Source organism: Lissotriton vulgaris, chromosome 2_1, assembly GCF_964263255.1.
Source record: "Lissotriton vulgaris chromosome 2_1, aLisVul1.2, whole genome shotgun sequence".
NCBI classification, from domain to species: Eukaryota; Metazoa; Chordata; class Amphibia; order Caudata; family Salamandridae; genus Lissotriton; species Lissotriton vulgaris.
In genome coordinates, this window is record NC_141687.1 from 721,493,350 (window position 1) to 721,519,880 (window position 26,531).

General features: G+C 42.6%; 1 protein-coding gene across 2 annotated transcripts in view; it reads left to right on the forward strand.

The window, feature by feature from the left end:
- Positions 1 to 26,531, forward strand: part of TRIM66 (tripartite motif containing 66) — an 862,818-nt gene that overhangs the window by 265,158 nt on the left and 571,129 nt on the right. The window contains exon 1 of one of the 2 annotated variants that reach the window (XM_086956003.1): positions 5,278 to 5,710. The exons of the other annotated variant lie outside the window; for it this stretch is intronic. The gene's annotated coding sequence lies outside the window, so the exon portion shown is untranslated. Of the gene's footprint in view, positions 1 to 5,277; positions 5,711 to 26,531 lie in introns of those variants that run through there. 2 annotated transcript variants of the gene reach the window in all.

Consider the following 26,531-nt stretch of genomic DNA (forward strand, 5'->3'; position numbering starts at 1 on the left):
AGAGACAAAAAGAACAAAGAGGACATCCATGTGCTGAAAGGCGATGTCCCAGGACCATGCCTGCTGAGCAACAGCACCGAACAAACCATGGGTCTTATAACAATGACATATGACACCAAAAAAACGAAAGACACCCTGAGAGCAAGCGAAGAGAAGACGCTGGGACCAGAGAAAGAGGAAGAGAATGAAAAAGAATCACTGAGGGAACAAACACAACAAAGGGCGGCCGTAGAAAGAGAGGAGCTAGTAGCAGACGAAGAGAGGCTGGCAAGCGGAGAGCAGAAGGAGGACAACTGACAAACAGAAGCAAAGCTGATGGCAGAGAACAGCGACCAAGGGGGGAATGCAAGGGGACAAAGAGACTAAGTGATGAAACGTAGGAGTCAGAGACTGGGGAGAAGGGTCGACCAGACCTATGGACTCTCTCTCTCTCTCTCTCTCTCTCTCTCTCTCTCTCTCTCTCTCTCTCTCACTCTCACCACAACAATCAGCAACTGCTGTCAAGGGTGAAGGAGCGAAAATTATCAGAAGAACTGTACCATGAACATTTATTTGCAACAAAGGGGGAGATGTCGTGACCTGACAGATAGGATGACAGGACTGGAGGACACTAGGACCCTGCGGGTCATGAGGGAGGTGACCAGGTCACCGGACACCACATCCTGTTAGGGACAGGAAGGACGGCAGACTGACCAGGATGGGCAGAGGGGACGGACGTGCATGTAACTGGCAGCAGAGATAAAGAAATAAAGAATCCTTAAGCAACTAACCTGTGTGCCGAGTTTGGTGTTTGTCCGGCGCCCACCCACTAGCGGGACACGACAATGGTCAATGAAAGAAAACTAGGAAGCCAGGAGCTTGGAGTATATACATACATCAGCTAAAAGAGAAACAGAAGTCACGTTTTTAGGGATGGTGTTTGACAGTCATGGAACGTTCTTGCTTCAGAAACAGATAAAAGCAAAAGCTTACGCCCGGCTTCACGCATTCCACTTCTTAAAAACGATGGAACTCAACATGAGACTCAATAATAAAAGTTATCCGTGCCAAATTGTTGCCAACCATTGGATATTGGTCAGAAGGTTTGTTAAGAAGAGCAGTCACGTTCTTGTCTCAACTTGTCTTCAACACCCATAGATTAATCTTTTGGCCCCCGAAGTACAGCTCTTATGCCCATGTAATGTTGAAATTTGGTTTAACAAGACAATCCATTGAAAGCCAAGGAAGATTTGTGAAAACTTGTTTTAAACTAAGACCAGCCAAGGAGAATGCATTAGAACATCAACTATGAATGGAAATTATATATTCAAGTGGAACGTGCTCATTCCTATCTTAATTGGTATCCCACCGATTTGAAGATAGGGAACTTCTTGCCCACCCTAGTGTCTTTTCTCACCTTCACAAGAATGCAAACCAAAAGTATACAGCCACAGGAGTACACTCTTTAGATTACAGCACATTACATCTAAATCACCCAGACTATTTAACAGATGTAAGGAAACTGTCGCCCATACAGTTTGTTTATGCCCAGAGCTTCTACAAGACAAGCGCACCCTTTTTGAAACCGCTCAAAAGCACTGGGGCGCCCTTCTTGTAGATAAGCAGTAATCACATATTTTCAGATCACACATTTACCCTTAGCAGTGCTATTTGTAAAATGCATGGCTCTTGTAGAGAAAAAGGTGAAGCTGGTCAGTATCGTAATATGCATGAAGCGACTAGCTGCCGATTATGCACTTTACAATTTTGTTGGTTGTCTCCAGTATCACCTAGCTCTATCATTTGAGTAAGCTGTTAATAATGTCTTTTTTAATGAACTTTTATAGTTGAGGCTTTTTTTTTATTTAAAAAAATTACTTTACTATCATAGTTTGGTGCTTTTTATCGTGGTTATTCTAAGTTCATGTACCACGTTATTGTTACCCTTTGCGCTTTTTGATGACACTGAGCTTTCATACTTATTTATTTGAAAAATTGTAATGTGATTTTTAATATATTATTTATGTATGGTTTTAATTACCTATATAATGATGCAAAACGTAAAGTAAAGGTTAAAGACATTTGGTGTGTTGGTTCCCATGCAGACATCCTAAATGAGTTGTAAATTCAACTATGGTTGGGAATAATATGGCAGACTAGAGACTACTGAGGTATGGGTGTTGGATCCTAGTGAGGGAGCAATGAATGAACCCCTGTGGATACCTGTGTGCTTCATACTACAGGAGATAATGGAAGGGATAGATGACATGCATTAGGTAATACAAGAAAGTCTTCAGATTCTTGACGCCACTAAATCCTAAACTTTGTTATGTTTCCATTCCTTCCTACAATATCTCAGAAAGTCTAGGTCCAAAGACCCTGCATGTCTATTTTAGAAACCTCAATTCAGACACTTACCAGGATTTGAGGCCCCTATATCTCGACTTTCCCTGCTGTACCATAAGACCCTTTTTTTCAATGATAACAGAACCCTTTCCTGTTGTAATATTGCAGCAATCATTTGAACAATTTTCAGTTAACAAGAAAGAGAAAAACAAACCTAGTTTCTTATTAAAAACTTGCTCTGTCAAGTTTTGCCTGTACTTTGGGGGACGGTGGCGGGAGTGTACTCATCACAAAGACCTCCCATCAGCATGACAATGTGCAGTTTACTGTTGGGTCAATGCTTTTTCCATATTTTGGGGGTTATAGAGATCAAAACTGCTTTGCTCACAATTAGCCCAATAATAAAAGTTAGGCATACTGTGGGACATCCGTGATTTGTTCCCTAGGCCCGTAGTTAAATTATTTCCCAGCAATTGAATAAACTGGGACAGAAATCCAGTACTGATGTTATCTCATACCTCTTTGTCCATAGCACTATTTTCTCCCAGGCCCACAACAAATTCTAGATGTTTTGTTAAAGCAAAAAGATCAAATATAGTTCAAGGGAAGCATATTTATAATCAAAGGCTTGCAATGATTCCATTTTAAAATGTATCAGTGGCTTTACAAAAGTTCATAGTCATGATAATCTGTTCTTTTTTCAGAGAGGGAACTTTTCAATAGTTGTGAAAATGTGAAGACATGGCTCTCAAGTATACAGGCAGCAGTTTTACCGTTTATGACATTCAACATAATAGACTGACCCTCTAGCTATATCTTCAGTCTTCCCAGAAGAATTGACCGGATAATACTGAGTTGGTACTAGGTGGTGCAGGTTCAATGACCCAATCACCATATTTGAAAGCCAGGACAGTCTTGGCTTGCCTCTATTATAATAGGACCACATTTGATGCAACAAGAGCAGTAGAGACATCCGTAAGGCTCTTCTGGCTCACTTCAAAAAAGAGCCCAAAAACTTTCCTAATGGGCAAATTCCTCCCCTATCGCTGACATTACATGCACCTCAGTGACCCTGTTCCACCCTTTATCTTGGCATTATCCATGGTCTTTCTGGATGATACCTACCCACACTGAGAATGTTGTTCAAAGTTTTCACCTGTTTTTCCCCAGAGGTATCCTGGGATTGAAACCGCCTGATTCTTTGTATAACAAATCTCCCTGTTTTCATCCCAACTGTTTCCTCCCCTCCGAAATTCCTTTGTTTACCTCCTGTCATTCCTGTAAAGCGCTTTGACACCCTCACAGGTCTGGTTCACGCTCTATAACACTCTAAATAAATAAAAATAAATTAAAAAAGTAAGGGGCAGAACCCAAAAACTTTTACAGGACCTGAAAAGATCCTAATAAAGCTTTTCTAAACAGGATTCCTTGGCAAGTTTCTGGCGTTTTAAGGCCATTTCCATCTCTTCGAGACTGCGAAAACCTTTTCTTTGCTGCAAATATGTCTAGCATATTTCCCTTTGCATATCAGAAGCACAGACTGTGTGACCTACGTTCAAAGGTTTTTCCCCATGTATGCATGCTATAGTAAAAGTGTGTAGAATAGGGCTTGAAGTTCTTCTCAATGTTAACATAAGCATCTCTACTGACCACTTCCACTTTATCTGTAAGACATATCTATCTAATGACACGTGCGTCTGTGTTAGAGGGCATTCAAGCAAGGTAACAAGAATACAACCAGGGAATGCTGTACCAACATTGGTATGAGCACTTAGTTCTACAATTGCCTTTGCTGTATCTTGGAGAAGCGTGGCTCAATGGTTAGAGCGGCAGACCCTGATGCAGAGGTCTGGCCCGGGACCAGGGTTCTATTCCCACCTCGGCAGCTCTTGGACTCAATCTCCCCGGACCTGATAATTCTCGCCTCTGTGCCTAGTCTAATCATGGGTCCCACTCTGTGACTCTGGGCAATAGCTTGCTTAATCTCCACAACGGCCCAGCAGCGCTTGGATGCCTGGCTTCACCTTGGGGGTGCCCAGGAGTGGACATCTCACAGGAAAGCCAGGAAGGGTTCCACAGCTGTATGAATACAGCGCTACGAGACCTCTGGGTAAAGGCGCTATATAAATACAAACACATTTACATCTTGTAATAATTTTGTTACGAGTGACTCATGCCTGGTTAATTAAGTAGCAGAATTGTCGGTGTATATGGAAACATATGACAGGCTAGGTGGGGTCCATTTAACGATCACTTATATACAACATATTTGTTGTATTGAAATGTTCTACATAAGAAAAAGTATGGATGCAGAGGTTGCATTTTTCCTCACCAGATCCTCCTTCCCAATTTCTGTAACTTCCTCGCCGTTGCCCCACCCTGCAATGCCCAAGGACATGCCAGGCCTAACAGTCCAAAAGCTTACTTTGAACTACAGACTCAATCCACTTGCCCTAGAGTGCAATTGGGTGACAAATGAGGCAGGAGCTCTGTTTTAGGAGTATTGTGATATCTGTAGGGATGTTGCGGCCAGAGGGGTGTCTAAAGAAATCAAGGGTGTCCCTTAAAAACACTGACAGGGGCTTCTGTGGAAGGATAAGCATGCAGAGGCCATTCACTTCCCTTTGTGACAAGAGGATGGGGGTGATACAAACCTGTACCCTTGAGATTCCGGGATGCGCAGCCAGGGTTATGGATTTCCCAGGTGTGCAGCCAGGGCTCGTTAACCCTCGCCTGCACAACCTTGGCTCCCAGGTGTGCACGCGCTGTTGTTTGAGTCCTGTCGCATTGCTATTTAGATACAGTGATTGCATCACGCAGTCGTTCGTATAAACAGTTCCCCCCCAGGGAACGGGCAAGCTCTCATTTCCCTGCCAGCAGCATTGTTGTTATGATACATGTAATTGTGCTGCCTGAAACACACTGTTGGCTGCCGCAGACGAACGGCTCTTCTCAGGTGATGCCTCGTGCCTCAGGTTTGAAGGGTTTACTTTTTATTCCACCTTTAAGTGCGCGAAAGACTGTCACAGTCCGTTCCTACCTGAGAAGTCTGGCAGTTGGAAAAGTATCCCGGATACGAGCAGAGCGAAGGTGAGGCGGCCTGACCTAAAGAAAGGGGCAGGGACGCGTTTCCCGACGGGAGAAGGGCGCACCTGCCAGATGGGGACGGAGTTTCGTGCAGTCACGCGCAGTCTCCGCTGCTGTCGTCATCCATAACAAAACCTTCGACGAACTTGCGTTTGGTGCTGTGTCCTGGGAGTGCGCGTGCAGCGGATTCCACTCAGCAATGTCCATTTTCAGGAAGCACGTGACCATGGAGCGGCGGCTGATCACTAAAAGCTGCGAGTAGCGCTTGTCTCGCGCTAGAGACGGCGACCAGATGAAGGTAAGGCTGCGTTGCCGTCATTAGTCCTTCCTTCATGCCAACTTAGTGTAAACTCTGCAAATGTATTTTTTTTTTTGCATCACGATATTTATGCGCCAGTGCTAAATTACCAGATGAGGTGTCAAATGTTCTTGGAACAGTTTCTACAAGTTAGTGCAGTGGTGTTGGCTTTGCCTGTTTTCACTTCATTGTTGCTGTGACATCACCAGGTTAAAATGTTTACCGTGAAGTCCTTTACGAAGCAGCATGTTGTCTGTTCCTTTCATGAAAGGAAGCTTTACAGTTCACTCATACTTTCTCACGGTAAAGTCTATCACCACATGTGCAACGCTTCGTACACAGAATACACACTAGTCGTTTTATTCTATAGCCTGTCAGGTGACGCTGAGGTATGAATCCCAAGTGGAAAGGTCCCGATGGTCCGTCCCTCTTCGGCAGCTGCATTTTGAAGCATCGCCGATTTCCTTGAAAGCTGGGTGTGATTTACGTCTCCTTTATTGTATTGTAGTACAGTCAGTGGACTATGAAAAATACCAGAGAAACTAGTGAACTATGAAAAATACAGAGAACATTTAACTATTCTCTGTGCAAGTGACCCTGGCAGTTTTTGAAAAGCTTTTTGTCTCACAATGATACTTATGGGCACGGATGGCTCTTAGAGCGTGAGAGGTGGTGACACGCACATTTTGGAGTACCCAGACATTACATCTATCTTATCTGAGGTGAAGATTTACTAAATTAATTCACGAACATTCCGTAAAGTAGGTGTGGAAACCTACGCCAAGGCGCAGATTTCTAGGCATTCTTCTGGGAATGCCACGTGACGTAACTCTTCGCAAGAGCTCCTATTCCCACTGTACAGATTTCATCATGGTGAAGATATCCGTACAGGGGAAAAGGAGGCCCTGCCCAAACACGCACATATTATATTCTCTTTTTTTCTCTCCATGTTGAAAAGTTTTTTCCAGGTGGCGAAAGTCCTTACCTAATCCTCACAGAGTGTGGGGGTGATCCGTTTCCCTTTCCACCCTGTAAGGGGACTTAGTGCAGCCCTTTGCTGGAGTAAACCTCTATTTCCGAGTTGTAAAGAGATCAGAGAGCAGAGCGTAATTTGGAAAATCATAAGTGCCAGGGCTCTCGTCAGTGGACCATTGCAGCTTGCACCACCCCATTTCTCTGCCATTGCTGCCAATGACTATCAACACAACATTTAACCATTACACTCCTCCATTTGTGACAATTCAGACTGTTCCAGGCCCCAACAACTACGAGACTGTCTTGGGCGGCATTTATTAGTTGTGTTCATTGAAGTCATAAACAACTGTTGTGCTCACATCTAAATTGATCAAACAGCACCACCTTGTGGAAGACTGTCATAAGTGCAGGTGTTAGAGTTATCTGTGGGTGCCGAGCATCGGAAACCACCGGCTCAAATTAAGCAGTGTCAGAGAGGCCTTTGGGAACTCCCACAAATGTAAATGTTTGTGGGCGTTTCCACACTTCCAAGGCAAACCACGCTTTGGAAACTACACTTCCCATCTCTTCAACTGGGATTAACAAGTAACGATTTCTCCACACTCATGGCAGAGAAAAGCACATACACATTTATTTTTACCAGAAATTCCTTTTTGGATTCCTGGCAGATGTAAACAAGGTAAGATGAGTCGTAAATCTTCCCACCAAATTTAAGTTTGTGAATTGGTCCCACTAGGTACTATCTAAAAAGTTCTGATATTTTGAAATAAAATTTGTACCATTCTGATTTAGCTCGTTTTCATGGTTTGCAGGCTGGTAAATATGCTTTATACCTTAATAGAAAGATTTACTTTCCCACATAATTCCTTGTCCAAAAAAGCTAATTTAGTCCCTTTAGCTCCAAACAGAAAGGCATCTAACTAGCCCTTGGAGTCACTCAGGTAGCCTGGGGTGAGGGGTGCAGGTCCAGTCTTCCTTCCCAGGCAGCAGGGCAGGCCTCAGGTAGCAGGGCAGGCCTCTGGCAGCAGGACAATACTTCATCTCTGCTATAGTGTCCACAGGTATCCATTTAGTACATGGCGCTAGTTTTGAAATTGGAAAAGCTTCTGGCGTCCTCCCCCCCACACAGAGGTTTTGGAATTCGCTGCCTCCCTGTCCTGTCCTCTGTCTGCAGTCACAATAGGCTAGGTGAATTTTTGTGTGTGTGAGCTGAGGCAACAGCGTAACTGAAGTGTAAGTGTGACAGGTGACCACTCTGCCCCTCTCATCAAGTCAGGATGGCCCATCACGGCAAAACCCAGACCCTCTATTGTGTAGCTCTCTGGGAGGAATACACAGAGGCCAACTGCCAACTACACCTGGTCAGTAACCCTGGAAACAGGTTGCAGGCACCAAATGTTTAGGACAAGAAAAAGCTAACTTTCTAAAAGTGTAATTTTCAGAATTGTCACTTAAAATCCAAATTTACAATTAAAAAAGGTTTTAAAGTACAATTCATAAGACACCAAACATGACATTCGTACCTGCTTCCAAGCAAAAGTTATCATTTATCAATGTAATAAGGTAACCTAATGTTATCCTTTGGGAGAGGAGGGCCTCACAGTAGTAGAAAACAAATATGTGAGTTTGTCACCACCAGGACATGTAAAACCTAAAAGTACATGTCCAACTATTGAAATATGTTGCACCCTGCCATATGGGCAATCTAGAACCTTCCCTAGAGGTGACATATGTATTAAAATGAAGGTTTAGGCCTGGCAAAAGGTTTATTTTGTCAGGTTGAAATGACAGTTTAAAACTGAACAAGCAGGCTGCAATGGCAGGCACAAGACATATTTTAAAAGGGCTCCTTATGTGGGTGTTACAATAAATACTGCAGGCCAACTAGAAGCATTTAGGTTGCCAGCCCTGGTTAATAAGTTTTTAAAACATTCCAAGTACTCTTGCATGAACAGATTTGCGTAGCCAGTTTCTTTAAATTCATGTGAAAATTGCGGCTCAGACATTTTTTTGATAACATCACTGGCACGTCCCAAAAAAGATTATGGATCACTCATGGATCTAAGAAAAAAAGAGTACTTTTTTAGCTCATATGAGCCATAAACTTTTGAATTCTTTTGAAGCCGTTGTTCTTAAAGATATCTATGGAATTTTCAAAAAACCTATTTCTAAGGTTTCCAATTTAACAAAAAAAAAGAACGAAGTGCCATTACCGAAGTTGCCAACAATCCAGCCATCATGTGTTGCAAAGCTGATAAAGGAGGAGCTATAGTTATTCTTAACTCAGAGTATTATCTTAAAAGTCTGGATGAACATGTGCAAGATACCTCCATACACATGAAACTTGGCGTAAATTCAACAGATTGATTTCTCAAGATTTTGGTAACCATTTTAGGCCGGGCAGTTAATGTAGGAACGATTACAGAAGTTAGAAAATATATTTGATTCAAGATTTTCCTTGTGTTCCTTACATGTACGTGTTGCCAAAGATTCACAAAAGTTTGGAAAGGCCACAATTTCGTCCTATTGTGTCAACTCGCAATTCAGTCCATGAACCTATTGGAAATTTTTGGACCAACATCTTCAACCCATTGTTCAAATCATTTCAACCTACATAACGGATACCACTCACTTCCTTAACAAGATTAACTCCAAACAATTCGATACTGACACTACTCCAATCTTATGTACCATTGATGTAGGTTCATTATACATGTACATTCCGCATGACAAAGGCATAAAAGCAGTGGAATCTTTTTTGCTAGAACACAACATCGATGATGATTTGAAAATGTTCATATTAGAGATGCTGCACTTTACCCTTTACTACAGTTGCTTCATCTGGAACATCTATGGGAAATTGCGCAGCTCCGTGCTACGCAAATCTGTTAATGCCCATATTCAAAATTGATTATAGGAACAGTCTCAAAATGTAATTGCCTTTCGGAGATATATCGATGATATATTTTTAATATGGAGAGTCAAAGAATCTCAACTTGTAAGTGCCATTCATGATCTCAACACCATTGATGAACGCATCAGTTTCACCAATACCATCAGCAATAAGCAAATAGCATTTTTGGATTTAGCTGTCACTATAGAGGGAAATAAATTGAACACCGATGTTTTCATTAAGCCAACTGATCAAAACAATTTGTTACACTATCAAACAGCATCTGCAATACTGCCAACAGTTGAGAGTTAAAAGGATTTCTACCAATGAAGAAAATTATAACATTAATTGACAGAATATTGCTGAGAAATTTAAACAAAGAGGATACCCAAGAAATACCATTGAAACAGCTATGAACAGAGCCAAAACAAAAGACAGGAATCAGTTACCATCCATGCAAAACACAGTAAAAAAATCTGAAAGAATGGCTTTTGTTTCTAAATTTTCAACTTGTAGTTATTCTATCAGAAAAATGGTTGTAAAACACTGGTCTATGTTACAAACTGAGGTTGACTTCAGAGGAATTTTTCAACATCCACCTTTGTTTGCCTATCAAAGGTCCAAAAATCTTAAAGAATGTTCAAGCAAACCACACACAATCACATTGCCAATCCATAATGGTATTATACCATGTTTGAACTGTGGACACTGCAACAACATTATTAAAGGAAATACTCTTATGCACCCCACCCAAGGAACACCCATTAAAATTTACAGTACAGCAACATGTGACTCCAAAAACGTGGTGTATATGTTAAAATGCCCATGTAGCCTAGCCTATGTGGGAAAGACTAAGAGCAAGGTTAAAGTGCATATAACCAAACATAAAAGCAACATTCGGAACCATTATGGAAAATCACATGTTGCAGTACGTTTTCTAATCAGAAACATAACGTCAGTCAACTACGTTTAATGGTCCTTGATTCAGCGTCTATTCTTGAAGGAAGAAACAAAAAAAAATTGTTACTCCGAAGTGAAGCATTTTGGATTAAGAAACTTGACACATGTCACCTGAAAGGGTTAAATGAAAGTTAGGGTTTAAGCTGCTATTTATAACTTGCATTTACGATGTATTTCCCTTTACACTGTATCTAATTAGAGTTTGATATAAGCTTATTGGTCTTGTAATTTGATTTATTTTTCTCTTTTGGTCTACCCAGGCACCTGTATGTTTATTATCTCTTTTGTTTATTGTATGGTCAACATTTTCACCTCTTTGCAACCTTTCTTTTCTCTTCGTACACATTCTATAGCTTGCACTTACACATTTTTTTAATCCACTCTAAGATGGCGGTCATGAGCATTTACATATGATCGAGCTTTCTTTGTAGTCTGTTTTCACTTCCTGTTTCACCTGGTACATTTCCGGGTAATGCTGACTTCACGCCGATAATACGGCGGTGATATTCACGCGTCTGTATGCCACTGCAGGGTCACACAAATTCAGCCGGATCGGATAGGAATGGTAAGAGCTTCTGTGGTCTATTCGTACACTGTTGGAGTATTCATTGATTGTTGTTCACGTGTGTTGATATAGTTCATACCAGCACTGTGGGTGAGCTGTCATATTAAATAATATTGGAATCTCTCCTCACTTTTACTATGCTATTAATCAAAAAACACCTGTATTGCCCCTCGTGTCTTTTATAAGCTGCGGCACATTTCCACCTACAGATTTTCATTTTCAGTGATACCCGTTTTTCTACGCGTTTTTGTTGCCTTTGAGCACTTTTACATAGCATGCGTCCCCTAACTAGGGGATGTCCCTCAGTGCACAGCCATGAGACCTATAGGGGCTTATACTCTTAAAAATAACAATTGTGTCACTCCATAAATAGTCTGGTTGAAAGAAAAGTATTTATTGAACATATTAGTTTTCTTCGTTCTTTTGTGTAGATTTAACTCATAATCTCAATAAACTCGGTTTCAATAATCCATAAAGTATTCAACAACACATTTCCGATACATTTCGGCCAACTATGTGCCCTTCTCCAGGGGACTCATCTGAAAATCAAACCAATATCATGCGCTTACCATCAGAATATATATAGCATCATCATCTCATGCTTTCTTAATGTCTAAGAAAGTTCAATCAATATACATGAAGGTGAGTAGTGTTACCAAGGCATGGAAGTCTCAACCATACTGTTCATCGAGTGTACATAAAGACACATATCTCAAAATAACTGCTATAACCCAGAATTCTCACAAGTATAATAGCACCAGCCACAATGTCATGCAACCAAACAATGAATAAACGAAGTAATGGAAAGAAAAATCAGATATTAAGGTGTAAGGTGTAAACCCAAGATTGTTGTGGAAGGTGCAGCCAGTAACAACTTAGTAACACAATGTGACGACCGTAGGGGTATGCAATATCATGCTTAAACATGAGGCGAAATTACTCACAACCATATGGACACAAGGTTATTGCCTATAAAATTAGTTTCAACAACGTAAGAAAACGTGAAAGATTAATACAGCAGAATAAATTAATTCCCGTGGTGTTCCTATATCAATTTACTTCAGAATGCGCAGTATCGCATGTGTCTAAACTCGGAGAATGCAAAGCCACAAATGGTGGACTTATAGTAAACAAGTCTTCATCATGGAACTTTTACACTTCACATTATATCAAAGTTACTTTAATTGGGACAACAGATGGTATTTACAACTCTCCGGTATATCAATGGGGAATTGCGCAGCACCAGTATATGCAAATATTTTCATGCTTCACTTTGAAGAGATTCACATCCTGAACAGAGAACCTTGGATCACACACAGAAGAATCTTCCTCCGATATATTGACGATATATTCATTGTATGGTCAGGATCAAGAGAACTTCTACAACAATCATTGATGAACCTATCCAGTTGACCTTTGAAATTCAACAAGACGTTATACACTTTTTGGATGTGCAAATACAACGAACACAGGACCAATTTCAAATGAACATATTTCGCAAAGATACTGACAGGAACAGCATTTTACATTTTAATAGTTTTCACAGACCATGTTTGAAACGCAATTTACCATATTCACAACTGTTACGTGTGAAAAGAATCGTCTCGGACAACACACAGAGTACCATTCAAACAACAGCTATGATAGATAGGTTTAAAAGACGAGGATACTCCACAGAAATACTACAACAAGCCAAGGAAAGGTGTGAAAAGAGAGAGCGCAATGAACTTTTGAAAATTCAACCGAAACAACCACAGAACCATATGCTTATTGTTTCAAAATACTCCACTATGAGCCAACGATATAAAAACATCATTCTAAAACATTGGCTTATACTCTCAGCAGAACCAGATTTCGATGGTATTCTTGCTCAACAACCCATTTTTGCATACACTCGAGGCCCTAACCTCAAAGAATTACCGACTAAACAAGAAATTGAACAAAAGAACACAATTTTCAAAGGCTTGCCACCTTGTCAGAATTGTAGCAATTGTAACAATGTTATAGGTGGATCTAACATCAGTCATCCTATGAAAGGCACTAAAATTAAACTGAAGGTGAATGCCACTTGCATTACTATGGATGTAATTTATTTGATTAAGTGCCCATGTGGCTTATGTTATGTTGGAAAAACCACAAGGAAAACCAGAACCCGGATATTAGAATATAAAAGTAACATTCGAACAAGAAACTCCAAATCTACTATAGCAGCACACATCACGAATAAAAAACAGCGTTTCTCAATTAAAATTTCTAATACTGGAAACAGTAGAAATAAGAGAAGGAATAAACAACAACAACAGACTCCAACAAAGAGAGAACTTTTAGATTCGATTCCTAAACACGATGCAGAATGTAGAACAATGTCATACATTCACCCCAGTGCAAGGATCTGGGCCTAAATCCATCGTTTTTTTGCACTCCACACCACCCTGGGTTAGACACTGGCTATATGCAAATCAGCTCTGACCCTGTGCCTCATGGGAACAGTCCAGTCCGAACTACCAAGCCATGTCTATCCCAGACCGGAATCAAGCATCCAAGGACCGGTTTCTGGCTATCAGCCTTCATCAGCCTGGATAGCTTGACTCCAGTGGTGTGGAGAGCCTGGGACTCACGTCTGAGTATACCCAGCACACTCGGGGTGAAAATTGCAAAAAACACAGTTGATGGACAGAATGGAGAACAATGTCATGCATTCACCCCAGTACACGGATCTGGGCCTCAATCCATCGTTTTTTTCACTCCACACCACCCTGGGTTAGACACTGGCTATATGCAAATCAGCTCTGACCCTGTGCCTCATGGGAAAAGTCCAGTCCGAACTACCAAACCATGTCTTTCCCAGACCGGAATCAAGCATCCAAGGACCGGTTTCAGGCTATCAGCCTTAATCAGCCTGGATAGCTTGACTCTCTGATGGGTGCATTGCTGAAGGAAAAAAGAGATTGATTGAAAAATGTAGGACAAATAGGAGTGCTATTGGGCTAAAGATAACGTTGTGCCTACGCATGGGACATTTCACTGTGTGGAAACTGATTTTATAGAGCACACAGAACAAAAGCACCATGGGTACAGAGGATGTAAGAGATTGGGAACCTTTGCTTGGAGAGTGGGTTTATGGGAAAACCTAAAGTAACAACTAAATGGAATTGAGGAATCAGTGTGTTTCTTGCATTTAATATGGTGTTTCATACAGACTGGGGTTCAAGATAGGACTGCCTGAATGTTTTATGGCAGAATATTGAGAGTAAAAATATCACCTGACAGAAATATTGCATCCTATTCACAAACTGATGTTTGTAGTGCCTCTAGTAGTGCTACTCACAAACTACAAACTTCTATTCACTAAACTATGTGCATAGACCTCCACCTCCACCTCTCCCACTCCGATCTTTTCTGTCAAGATCTCCGCCCCAGTTGGTTAGATCTCCGCACATGTGACATAAATTTGTATAGTAAATGTGAGAGAGATGGGGAAGTGGCTGGAAAATGGGGCATACTTACTACAAAATGTGAGGGGTTTAGTGATGGGTAAGAAGTGGTTTAGGGAGAGACAAACACCCACCTACAAGAGAGTAAGTCCATGCTATTCACAAACTCCACTTCTAAATTTATGACAGTCAAAAAGGATCCAAAATGGTAGTAAATATACTCAAGTTCAGCCTTGGAGTAAGATCATAACCAAACATGGCCAACCATAGTTACTGAAACACTCCCATAGAAAACAATGGAGCCACCAAATAACAATATAAATATATTGAAAAATAAAGCAACATTAATTATGTATTATCAGATTCAATTATTTAGTAAATATTTAAGGAAACCTGGGTAACAATATTACACGTTTTTTTAGACATCGAATATTTTTTTCCTTTAAAGCTAATCCTGTTGAATTTTAAAGGCAAGGCTTTCAACACTTGCAACACAACTGGTAATGCAAGGAGTAATTGTTCTGAACTTCACCACCCGTCTGTGTGTAAATGCTTTTCTAGACCAACCAATTGCATTTGGGCTGAGTACATAAGAAATTAACTCGTACACCAAACAACATTTTCTGTCTTCATTATGTTGGTGAATGTGTTTGTTGCTTTCCCCGTCATTATGATCAATACTTATGTGAGGAGGAAAGAGTGGGTTTAAATTCATGTTATCACGATCTTTGGGATGTCCAAGGAAGCAGTAATTACCAGATACTGTTTCTGACTTGTGATACTTGACATGGTTGCAGACTTTAAGCAGGAGCTTCATTTACCTACAATCTTCTCCCAAGCTATCCCTGCCCATGCCAAAATACTGACTGCACTTGATTTCATTGTCAATGGATCTTTCCTGAGGGTCAGCTTTGACAATTTGTTATCTTGCAGGCGAGCCAGTCTTGATGCTTGCATCAGCTACTGAGATGAATCAACAAAAGAGTGCACCAGTTTAATGTCCCACCTCCTGTTCTCCCATCTGCAAGTTTGTCTGTCATAGGTGTTTCACCCGCTAACCCTGTGTTTCCTTCTTACTGTGGGATGTCTGGTCCTACCACAATTGAGTCAGAGGAGGACTTTTTTTGTAATTAGTTAATGCCCTGCTCATGCCTGATCGTTCTATCACCATAGCAGTGTCTCGAGTGAGGCAGTTGGAGCCAGGAGAACAGACAGGCCGGCAGCAGGAGTTGGTGATCCTCTTCTGTAAAGAAATAAATTAACCTTGAAACTTCCCAGTGTCCAGCCTCGTAACACTAGCGACGAGCAACTTTGCTACCAACTCCCTGAGAACCCACGAGTTTTGTTTCCCTCGCCACGCCGTCTGGAGTTGTGTGACCAGTGAGGAACTTCTTTCTTCGGCCGCCAGAGTGTGCCACAGTCCATTCCATGCAGGTGTTTTTTTTCTTCCCATTTTCGGGAAAGCTTTGAGCTCATTTTGAGGGATTTTTGTGTGTTTTTCCCTCCAACGGCTTTCTTCGGCTCGCGACGCCATTTGCCTTCATTGCCTGCAATGGTTGATGCGCATGACGTCAGTACGTCATTGGTCATCGCGTCATTACATTATCACGCAGCGCACCGCCATATTGTTGTCTAGTCTCCACGACAACAGCTCGGAGCCACACGGAATCACACAAGCTTTGAATCAAGCTGCAAAAAAAAGACATTAAATTCCAGCAAGTATGCTTTCATGTATTTTGACATTTTAACCAGCTATTCTCCTTTATTTTGTGCCACATAAAAAAAGGGGGAGTTTTGGTTGTCTGCCGTGTTTGCTTACTCTCCTGAAAAATACATAAAGCACAAATAACTATTGGATATATATATATATTAGTGACATTGATTTTATTTAATTCCTTTGCCATTTTCCTTAAATAATAATGAGATTTTTGCCAAAATGTCAGCAACTTCCATGAGCCAACCGCCTCCATTCCTATGTCAAAAGGGTGAGCCACTATTACCATGGAAAAGATGGAAACTGCTATTTGACTCCTACTTAGTTGCTATTGGAGGTGAAAATGTTTCAGCTCATAGGAAGCAAGCAATCCTTCTTCATAATTTAGGTATTGAAGGTTGCAACATTTTATGAAAGTATTGTCACAATTCCTGTTGGCGAGGGTGCTGGTGAACCGTCTGATGTATTTGAAATGTCTATAAAAATGTTAGAGATGTACTTTGATCCGCGCATTAATGTCATGTTAGAGAGACACAAATTCTTTATGAGAATAAATTCATCAAAAACTGAGGTACTCCTGATTGGCAAGGAAACAAACAAGTGGGATGATCACTGGTGGCCCTCTACGTTAGGTCCACCTCCCATCCCTAAGAAGGAAGTAAAAAACCTGGGCGTGCTTATGGACAACTCTCTTTCCCTAGAATCTCATGCAAAAAGAGTGGCGGGCGTGTGTTATGGTCGCCTACGGTCGCTCAAACCAATCTTGGGCTTCTTTGAACCATCTGTACGCCAGACAATTGTCCAAGCCCTTGTTTTATCGCATATAGACTATTGCAATGTCTTAATGCTGGGCTCTAATCAAACAGCCATCAACAGACTCCAAAGAGCCCAAAATGCAGCTGCCCGCATTTTGTTTGCCCTACCAAAATACTGTCACACATCCCATATTCTACGGCGTCTACACTGGCTTCCAGTCACACAACGTATTCAATTTAAGTCCCTCTGCCTAATGCATAAAATCCTTCACGGCTCTGGCCCCCGAGTTTTACAAGGTCTGTGTTCGTCCTATGTCCCCTCACGTGCCCTCCGCTCGGCGGACCTTCATCTTGCCTGTACCATCAAAATCCGAAGGAGCAGAGCTGGCGGCCGCTCCTTCAGGTATTTGGCTCCAAAACTGTGGAACTCGATCCCCGCGGAGGCACGTGCTACAAATAACTACCTGTGATTTAGAAAACTCATTAAAACCTGGTTGTTCCCTTCTATCTAGTGCTCCTAGTGGCGCTACACGTCTCCCCCTTGGTTCAAAGTCTGTCTTACTTTCAAGTTGTCTGCAAGCGCTGGGACGCCCCGTCACTGGGGTAGCCATGCGCTTTATAAGCATTTTTAACATAACATAACATAATACAGGAGCACAACGAAAATGTGGGGAACTACATTGCTTCGCTAAAGACTTTAGCTCACACGTTTGATTTTGGTGAACTCACAGACTCGTTAATACGTGATCAACTTGTCAGGTGCACCAGCAATTCCAGAGTGCAAGAAAAGCTTTTGTCTAAAAACCCTTCTCTGAAAGAAGCTGTAGCCATTGTTGAAGGGATGGAGAATACTTCAGGTTGGGTCAAGGAGATGAAAGCACACAAAGTAACGACGGATGAAAGTCTCAAACCTAGTAGCATTCATGAACTATCTCTCAAGGAGACGCATTTAGACTCTATTGACAGCGTGTCTAAGACAATGTGGGGAACTAGAATCAAACCTTCCACAGATTTCTCCAAAATGAAGATTTCTCCAAGATGTGGAAGCTCCAATCACTCTTCTAATTACCCCAACTGCTATGCTAGAAGCACAACCTGTCTTAAGTGTGGAATCAAAGGCCTTTATGCCAGGGTATGCAGGTCTAGCAGCAGGGTACGCACAGTAGAAAATATGGAGACTGCTGGCAGAGTACACACTGTGGATAGTGTTGAGATCATCAATAATACTACAAAAACCAGTATGTTAAGTGTAAGAGTTGATGGTGTGGTGGATGCAGACATAATCATCATGCCTGAATGTGAAGTAGTAATTGGTGATAAGTTATTTGTAGTTTCAGCAGATTCTGGTTCTCCTGTTACCATGTTAGGCAACGATCTTTGGGACAAAACCTTTCCTGAATCACAACTTTTTTCTCTTGACATTAACCCAGTCAGCTTTGGGGGCTCCCACAAGGATGTGATTGGTTTCGCCATTATGAAAATTAATTTCAAGGGGAGAGAAACCATTGGAAAGATTTACGTTGCTAAGCGAGGTGACAATCTACTTGGGTGGAGGCATCAAAGGGATTTAGGAATAATTCTCTATCCTAATGCTCATTGCCCCTCTGAGCAAGTGATGTTGATTTTTCATTCTTTGAGTTCTAACAAATTCTTTGAGGAATTTCCTCAAGTCTTTTCGGACAGTTTGGGGTTACTCAAAGACATCGTATCATTTTGAAACACAAAGCATCACCTGTTTTCCAAAAGGTCAGGAAGGTTCCAAATATGATGATTGAACCCCTGAGGAATGAACTTAAGAGACTGATGTGTTTGAATGTCATTGAGGAAATTGAATCCTCAGAATGGTCGGCCCCAGTGGTTTTGGCCCCCAAGGATGGTGGGAAAAACATTAGGATGTGTGTGGACGTGAGGAGCTTAAACAAATGGATATGGGTAGACCGCCAACCCCTGCCCAATATTGCTGAGTCTATTAATATGCTTAATGGTGCAAAAGTCTTCAGTGTGTTGGACTTATCCGCAGCATATCATCAAGTGCCTCTTCATCCAGACTCAAAGCACTCGACGTCTTTCGTAACACCGTTAGGAGCTTATCGTTTTGTCAGGATGCTATTCAGGTTAGCCTCAGCTGCTGCCTGTTTTTAGCGCATCATGAAAATGGTTTTGCAAGATGTGTCTAACATTTTATTCTTCCAAGACGACATCTTGGTTTATGGAAAGAATGATTTTGAACATGATGCCGTTTTGAGAGTTGTTCTACAAAAATTAGCCAACAAGGGTTTAACTGTGAATAAGCATAAATGTAAAATTGGTGTATCTTCTGTGACTTATCTTGGACATGTTATTTCCAGGGAAGGCATCCAACTAAAATTAGACCTTGCTAAGAGTATTGTTGATACCCCTGCCCCAGTTGATAAGGAGCAAGTGAGGTCCTTCCTTGGTCTTGCAGAATTTTATTCAAAGTTCATCCAAGATTTTGCCTCCACTATGGAATTGATCAGAGCTCTTTTGAGGAAGGGTGTGCAATTTACCTGGTCGCCTGATTGTAATGTTGCTTTTGATTCTGTCAAGCAGGCGATATTAAGAAGCCTACTCTTGGTCATTCTGATAGCAACAAAAAGACTATCCTTACAACTGAAGCCAGTTTGTATGGCCTGGGAGCTGTGCTCTCTCAAATTGATGGTAAATGAGGAGAAAGTTGTTGCGTTTGCTTCTAAAACATTGAAGAAACCTGAACAACAATACTCATGCATTGAAAGACGCTTTGGCCATTGTATGGGAAATAAAGCATTTTTAGTTCTATCTTTGGGCACACCTTTCTTGGTAAGGTCGGATCATCGTCCTTTAATTCAACTATTCTCGTGTGCAGAAAGCGAAAGGTTAACACCCAGACTTAAACGCTGGAGTGAAGGTTTGGAAGAATGTAATTTTCAAGTACAGTACCTCCTGGGCTCTGCCAACAAGAACGCAGATTGCCTATCAAGATTACCCATTGACTGTGACAGAAATGTTTTAGACATTGAAACTGTAGGTATCTGCTGGGTTAAAGAACCTGCCATTCAAGAACTTGAATGGGAACAAGCTCTGTCTGAGGATATTTTGTTTCCTGTTATTGTTGATTTTGTTGTTAAGGGGTGGCCTGAGTGCAAAAAATTGGACTCAAGTTTGCTACCCTTCTGGTCCATTAGAAATGAACTACACTTTGTGATAATCATTTAATGCGGGGTGAGAGAGTTGTACCCCCCGTTAACCTGAGACCCAAGTTAGTGAATCTTGCCCATGATGGACACTTGGGAAGGAATCTCACCAAATCTCGCCTTCGAGAAAGATACTGGTGGCCCTAAATGGACACCCAAGTTTAGATGGTAGTCTAGGAATTCCACGAATGTGCTTCCAATGACAAATCAAAAGTCTTCAGTCCCACTCCTTTGTCACCTGTTGAGGTTCCTTGTGAACCTTGGATCCAGCTTGGTCTTGATCTCATGGATCCTTTTGAATTGTTGGGACCTTCAGAAAAATATGTGATTCTTTTAGTGGATTACTCTTCAAAATGGGTTTCCACCAAGTGTGTCAGTTCTATAAGTACTAGAGTGGTTATTGATTTTCTGAGGGACGAATTTGCCAGTGAGGGTATCCCTTGTTTCCTCATCACTGATAATGGGGTGCAATTCGTATCAGAAGACATGCACAATTTCTTAAAGGATTTTGGGATTACTTATCACAAAACTGTGCTTTATGCGCCACAGGCTAATGCATTAGCTGAGTGCATGAACAGAGTAGTAAAGTCATGTGTGCAGCGGGCTGTTGAAATGAAACTTCCTCTTAGAGGTGCCCTGACCCCTGAGGAATACTTGGTGGGCGCATCGTACTGCTCTCAATACTGTTTTGGGTAAGTCGCCTTTTCACATATTGAGGGGAAGGGTAGCCTTGTCTAAACTTAATCTGGGTTAGTTACCCCATATTGAAGGGCCTATTTTGAATGAGGAGGAGGTGGGAGCTAAAATAGAGAATTATCAGAGGATGTACAAAGCGAGATTTGACTATAAAAGATCAAGTCATAACTTGGAGAGTTGGTAACTGGGTACTCATAAAGAAACCACGGTTGCATAGGAAGGGTGTCACTGTTTTCATGGGTCCATTTGTTATAACGGCTGTTTACAAGACTGTTGTTGTTAACAATGGCAGTAAGTGGAGCATGTCCCGGTTGGTGAAGTTCCATGGTGACAAGTCATCGAATTGTTCAAGTTTTGATGGCTTGCCTGCTTTGGATTCAACCAAGGGTGCTCTTTCTTCATTTCATCTTTGAGGTCCTGAAACTAGGGTCCGTTGTCCTCCTAAACGTTATAATGACTATTTGATGAGTTGAAATTGCTTGTGATGTTGTTATACTATGCAATGTTTGGTTTTGACTTCTGCATTTTTCTTTCTTCTCTTCTTTTGCACTTTTCCTTTTTTTCCTTTCTTTGAATTTTTAGTAAAGGGGATGTGTTGTAATTAGTTAATGTCCTGCTCGTGCCCGATCGTTCTATCACCATGGCAGTGTCTTGAATGAGGCAGATGGAGAAAGGAGAACAGACAGGCCGGCAGCAGGAGTTGGTGGTCCTCTTCTGTAAATAAATAAATTAATCTTGAAACTTACCAGTGTCCAGCCTCGTAACAGACTTTAACATTCTTGTGGTGAAGCGTGAGACAGAGGATGGCAAGGGACATTTTCCCCCCAAAACAAGAACTTCTACATCAAACATTCAACACAGATGGAAGAAAGAAAGAATTAGGGTTTTTGTTTTATAAAAAACAGTGTACAGTATTTTATTTTTTCGAAAAGGTTTTCAGTTAGTGTGTTACGGATATGGTTGTGTAGGAAAGTGCCCATTTCTGCATGGTTACCCCCACTTTTTGCCTGAGATCTGATGCAACCTGACTTGATGTGCCTTGAGTCCCTGCCAATCCAGTTACCAGGGCCTGTGTTTTTCCCAAGACTGTAGCATTATACTAAGTATGGGCGGAAAATCCGTTTCGCTCGCGGATTTTGCGGATTTTCGGTAAATTCGCAATCCGCGAGATACGCGAAGCTCCTGCAAAATCCGCAAATCCGCAAGCAGCGGATTTTATGGCTTGCTCGCACTGTTCGCGTGAGTTCGCGGCTTCCCAGTACAACTTCGCGCCCCGCGAATAAGCGCTAAATTGCAGAAATACGATCTTAGCAAAACTGAAACTACTTACCAGGTTCAAAAGTTCAGGCTCATCATTAGTAGCCATTTCCTGTAGTGCTTCCTGAGGGGCCCCTCCAGAGTTCAGTTGCCTACTTGCAACTATTATGTGACCCTGCTCTGAACCTCAGAATAGTTACACATATGCCACAAAGGTCCTGAATTACAGCTAAGGGAGACAAGCAGGAGCCAGGCTGGAAGTTCAAATCCATTAATCAGCCCCTCATTCATTATTGTCAGTTGGGGCAGGGCAGGTGTTGTAACTAATTTTGCAACAATGAAAGCACTTAGCAAGTGCAAAAGATCACTAATCAGGAAGCACTAAGGAAGCAGGTGCCAGCTAAAAAAATATTCTGTGACACATTAATCAGCCCCAAATTAATTCAGGTCACTTGAGGCAGGGAAGGTGTGCTTTGCTTTGCCACAATAATGTACACTGACTGGACAACCAGAGGGGGCTGTGATGAAACAGAGGGTGGCATGGGTGGGCCAGAGGGTGGCATGAGTAGTCAGAGAGTGGCAGTGGTGACAGAGAGTGGCAGTGATGAAGAAGAGTGTCCCAAACAGGCTGGACGCGTAGAAACAACAAGTTCGCAAAACTTGCGACCCGACAGGTAAGTTCGCGTTTGCGAAATTGTACAAAACCCTCGCGAACTGGCAGAAACCCGCGCGGAAAAAAAAAAATCCGCAAATTCGCGAGAATTCGCGGATTTTGCGGATTGCGAGTTCGCAAATCCGCAAAATTCGCGAACGCGAGATTCGCAAAATTCGCCCATGCTTACATTATACCCTCAATTGGCATATCTCTGGCCACAGATACACCCCTTGTAAAAGGTACCATGGGCACCAAGGGCACTGTGACCAGGAAGACCTCTAAAGGCTGCAGCATCTATTGTCCCACCCTCAGAGGCCCGTAACTCCCACATACTGCCATTGCATGCTGCATGTTTTGGTGCAGAGAAAAGTGAGGAGTTGACATTGCACACATCCCTGTGTGCCATGCCTGCAACCAACTGCCTGAGGGATCGGTAAGTCACCTCTCTAGCAGGGTGCACTAGCCCTCAGGAGAGGGTACAGTGGCATGAGCCCTGTACCCCTACAGTGTCTAAGTGCATTCTTAAACATTGTAAGTGTAGTAAAGCCATAAAGAGTATGGGAGTTGGTCATTATGAACTCCACAGTTCCATATTGTTTTTTCTAACAACTGGAAAGTTTGGTAACAAACTTCTCAGCACGTTAAACCCACACTGATGCCAGTGTGGTAATGTAAAATGTATTCACAGGGCATCGTAGAGATGTCCCCTGAAAATCGACCAGCCCTGCTGTGGTTCCTGAATGCCTGCCCGCCATTTGTCACCACCAGACAGGTTTCTGGAAAGCTGGGTAGAAAGCCTCCGCACTCTGGGTCCAGAAAAAAAGCCCATCCTGGTAAGAAGTGTCATGCCTCCTCCCCAGGATGGGCTGGGCCCATGAAGGGGCATCTTTAAAGGCCTGCTGCCTTTTGGAAGCTGTCCCTGCATATTGCTGCCCTCAGCAACTGCCTCCCAGTTCTCTGGCCCCCACGTTGGGTGGGAGAATCAGCACGAAAACCAAGCTAGGTAGTGAGGTGTGCCCATCTTTACCCACCCCACCCCTCAGGTGGGATAGGTGAGGTGAAACACACATCTCAGTCCCCTCCATTCTGAAGATGAGGGAACCCAGCCAATTAGAGAGAGGCATATGTCTTCCTCCTATTGGAGGGTAGCATAATCAGTGGTGTACCCACCCCAAGGAAGGGGCCCATTGGTCCTAACCTGCAAACCCCTTTAGAAATTTAGTATTTAGAGGCATCCCAGAACCTTGCCTCCTGGGATTTAAGGAAGAACAAAGAAGGACCGAAGAGCGGTGCTGACCCAGGATGAAGAGGACACCTACTGCTTTGGTCTCAGCCCTACTAACTGGTCCAGACTATGACCTGCCTACAGCTAAGAAACTGGTGTGTCCAGCAGACAGCAGCCCCCCAGAGTCCAGAAGACCTGTCCTGCACTCACCTTACATACTCTGTCACCGGTGAGCACCAGATTTGCTCAACAAAGACTTCAAAACCACTCTGCACCCGGCTCTCATGGGCACGAGTTCGAGTGGCCCAAAACCACAAGGAGGTCCCCCTAGTGAACCTGACCTGGGATCTGGTGATCCCCAACTTCCCTCATGCTTCAAGACAGCGCTTGCAGCCTCAACCTGAAGGGTCCCCATGACCTCGACCGAAGCTGACAAAGAAATCCGATGCTAAAAAACACCCTGGCACCCTACGCCCCACAGTCTTGTATGGCTCAACCGACGGTGTCCAGGCCTCCCCAAGAAATCAACTTACCTCTCCAGCCAATGGTCACCTTCAGGAAGTCTCCCTGCCCGAGTCTGCAGCAACTTTGCAGATCCGAAGGTATCCATTGAGAATCACTGGGTTGCCAATGTCTTCTTGGCACCCTGCACCCTTCTGCTCCATGCCACTGGTGGTGCAGCTGCTGCTCTGATTGTTGGCCCCTACAGTGCTGATTTAACCCCAGGAGCTTTGCTCCTACACCCGAGTTGCCTGCTTGTAAGCAGTCCCTAATCAAAGGCCCCCTTAGCCCCATTGGCTAACATTGAGCTCCCGCACTCTGCACCTGGCCGCCCCAGTACCGCTGGTGGTGCAGGTTGAGTGCCTACCTAGACCTTGGGGAACCTTAGTTCTAACCCCCAAAACTCCCACTTGTGACACCTTTACTTACCTGTAAATGTAAAAAAAAAATTAATTGATACTTGTATAGCGCACTACTCACCCGCAAGGGTCTCAAGGCGCTTGTACGAATACCGCTGTGGAACTCATCCTGGCTTTCCCTGTGAGGTGTCCACACCTGGGCACCCCCAAGGTGGAGGCCAGGCATCATTAGCGTTGTGGGGGCCGTTGTGGAGATTAAGCAAGCTATTGCCCAGAGTTGCAGAGTGGGACTCCATGATTGGAATAGGCACTGAGGCAAGAATTATCAGGTCCGTGGAATTTTTGAGCCCAAGACCCGCCAAGGCGGGAAATTGAACCCTGGTCCCGGGCTAGACCTCTGCATCAGGTTCTGCCGCTCCAATCATTGAGCCACACTTCTCCACTACTGAGCCACACTTCTCCACTCCACTCCCTGTGAAACCAATAACCATTTTTCTCCCATTGGAACCCTTGTTATAATTAAGCAGAGGTTAACTTTAAGTTATGCCTCACAGAGGTTATTTGTTGGATGAAGGACAATCATCTTAAATGCAACACTGATAAAACTGAGATCTTGCTAATAGGGAAGGACAATCCCTTTCAGCCAATCCAGTGGTGGCCAGATGACGCACAAGACCCCCCTAACAGTGGAAGTGGCTAAGAACCTGGAGGTAAAATTTGATACCTCCCTTTCATTTCAGCTGCATACTTTCGCAGTTGTAGGGATGTGCTTTAGCCTTATAAAACTCTTAGAAAACTCGTTGACTACATTCCTTTCTCTGCAAGGAAGACAGTGGCGGTAGCTCTTATACCATCCAGATTAGACTACTGCAACATCCTACTTGCAGGAACCAATACCAAGTATTAAATAAACTGCAGATTGTGCAATATTCAGCAGCACGGCGAGTGCTAAAACGGCCTCATAAATCATCGGCCTCTACAGCCCTTGAAACCTTACATAGGCTGCCCGTTCATAAAAGAATCCTGTTTAAGGTATTATTAATCATTTTCAGAGCTTTTAAAGATGGATTGAGACCAAAATACCTATTGGCCATAATCTCCTCCTACAACACTGTCAGGACTCTTAGATCCTTCACAGTCAACTTCCTTAAACCCCCTACCCACAGTTTTAAAAGAAAAGGACGTAAAACACTGGCAGTTCTAGGAACCTGTGCATGGAACATCATGCCAATTCAACTGAGGCTGATAGAATCAGAAACTCATTTTGAGAAAGCCCTGAAGACCTGGATCTTTCGGTACACCGATCCATTCTGCCTCACACTAATTTAACTGATATACATTATTCTTCTTTCTGAAGTTGTCTTGTGTCCCCTTACCTTCCCCCCCATATTGCCAGGATGCTCTCTCCGGAGTGACAGTTGTGCTTTACAAATAATCAAATAAAATCAAATGTTATGAGTTTGGACCTAAAATGTTCTGTGTGTAACTGTTGTTTTGTATAGAGAAAAATGTCAGAATAACTTAAACCAAGAAAATCCTGACTTACCTTGTAATGTGAGATACCTTGGTGTGGTATCTAGGCATACCACCTCCAGTATTTAAATAATAAAAGAGTATTGTAAAAGTAATTACTGTGTA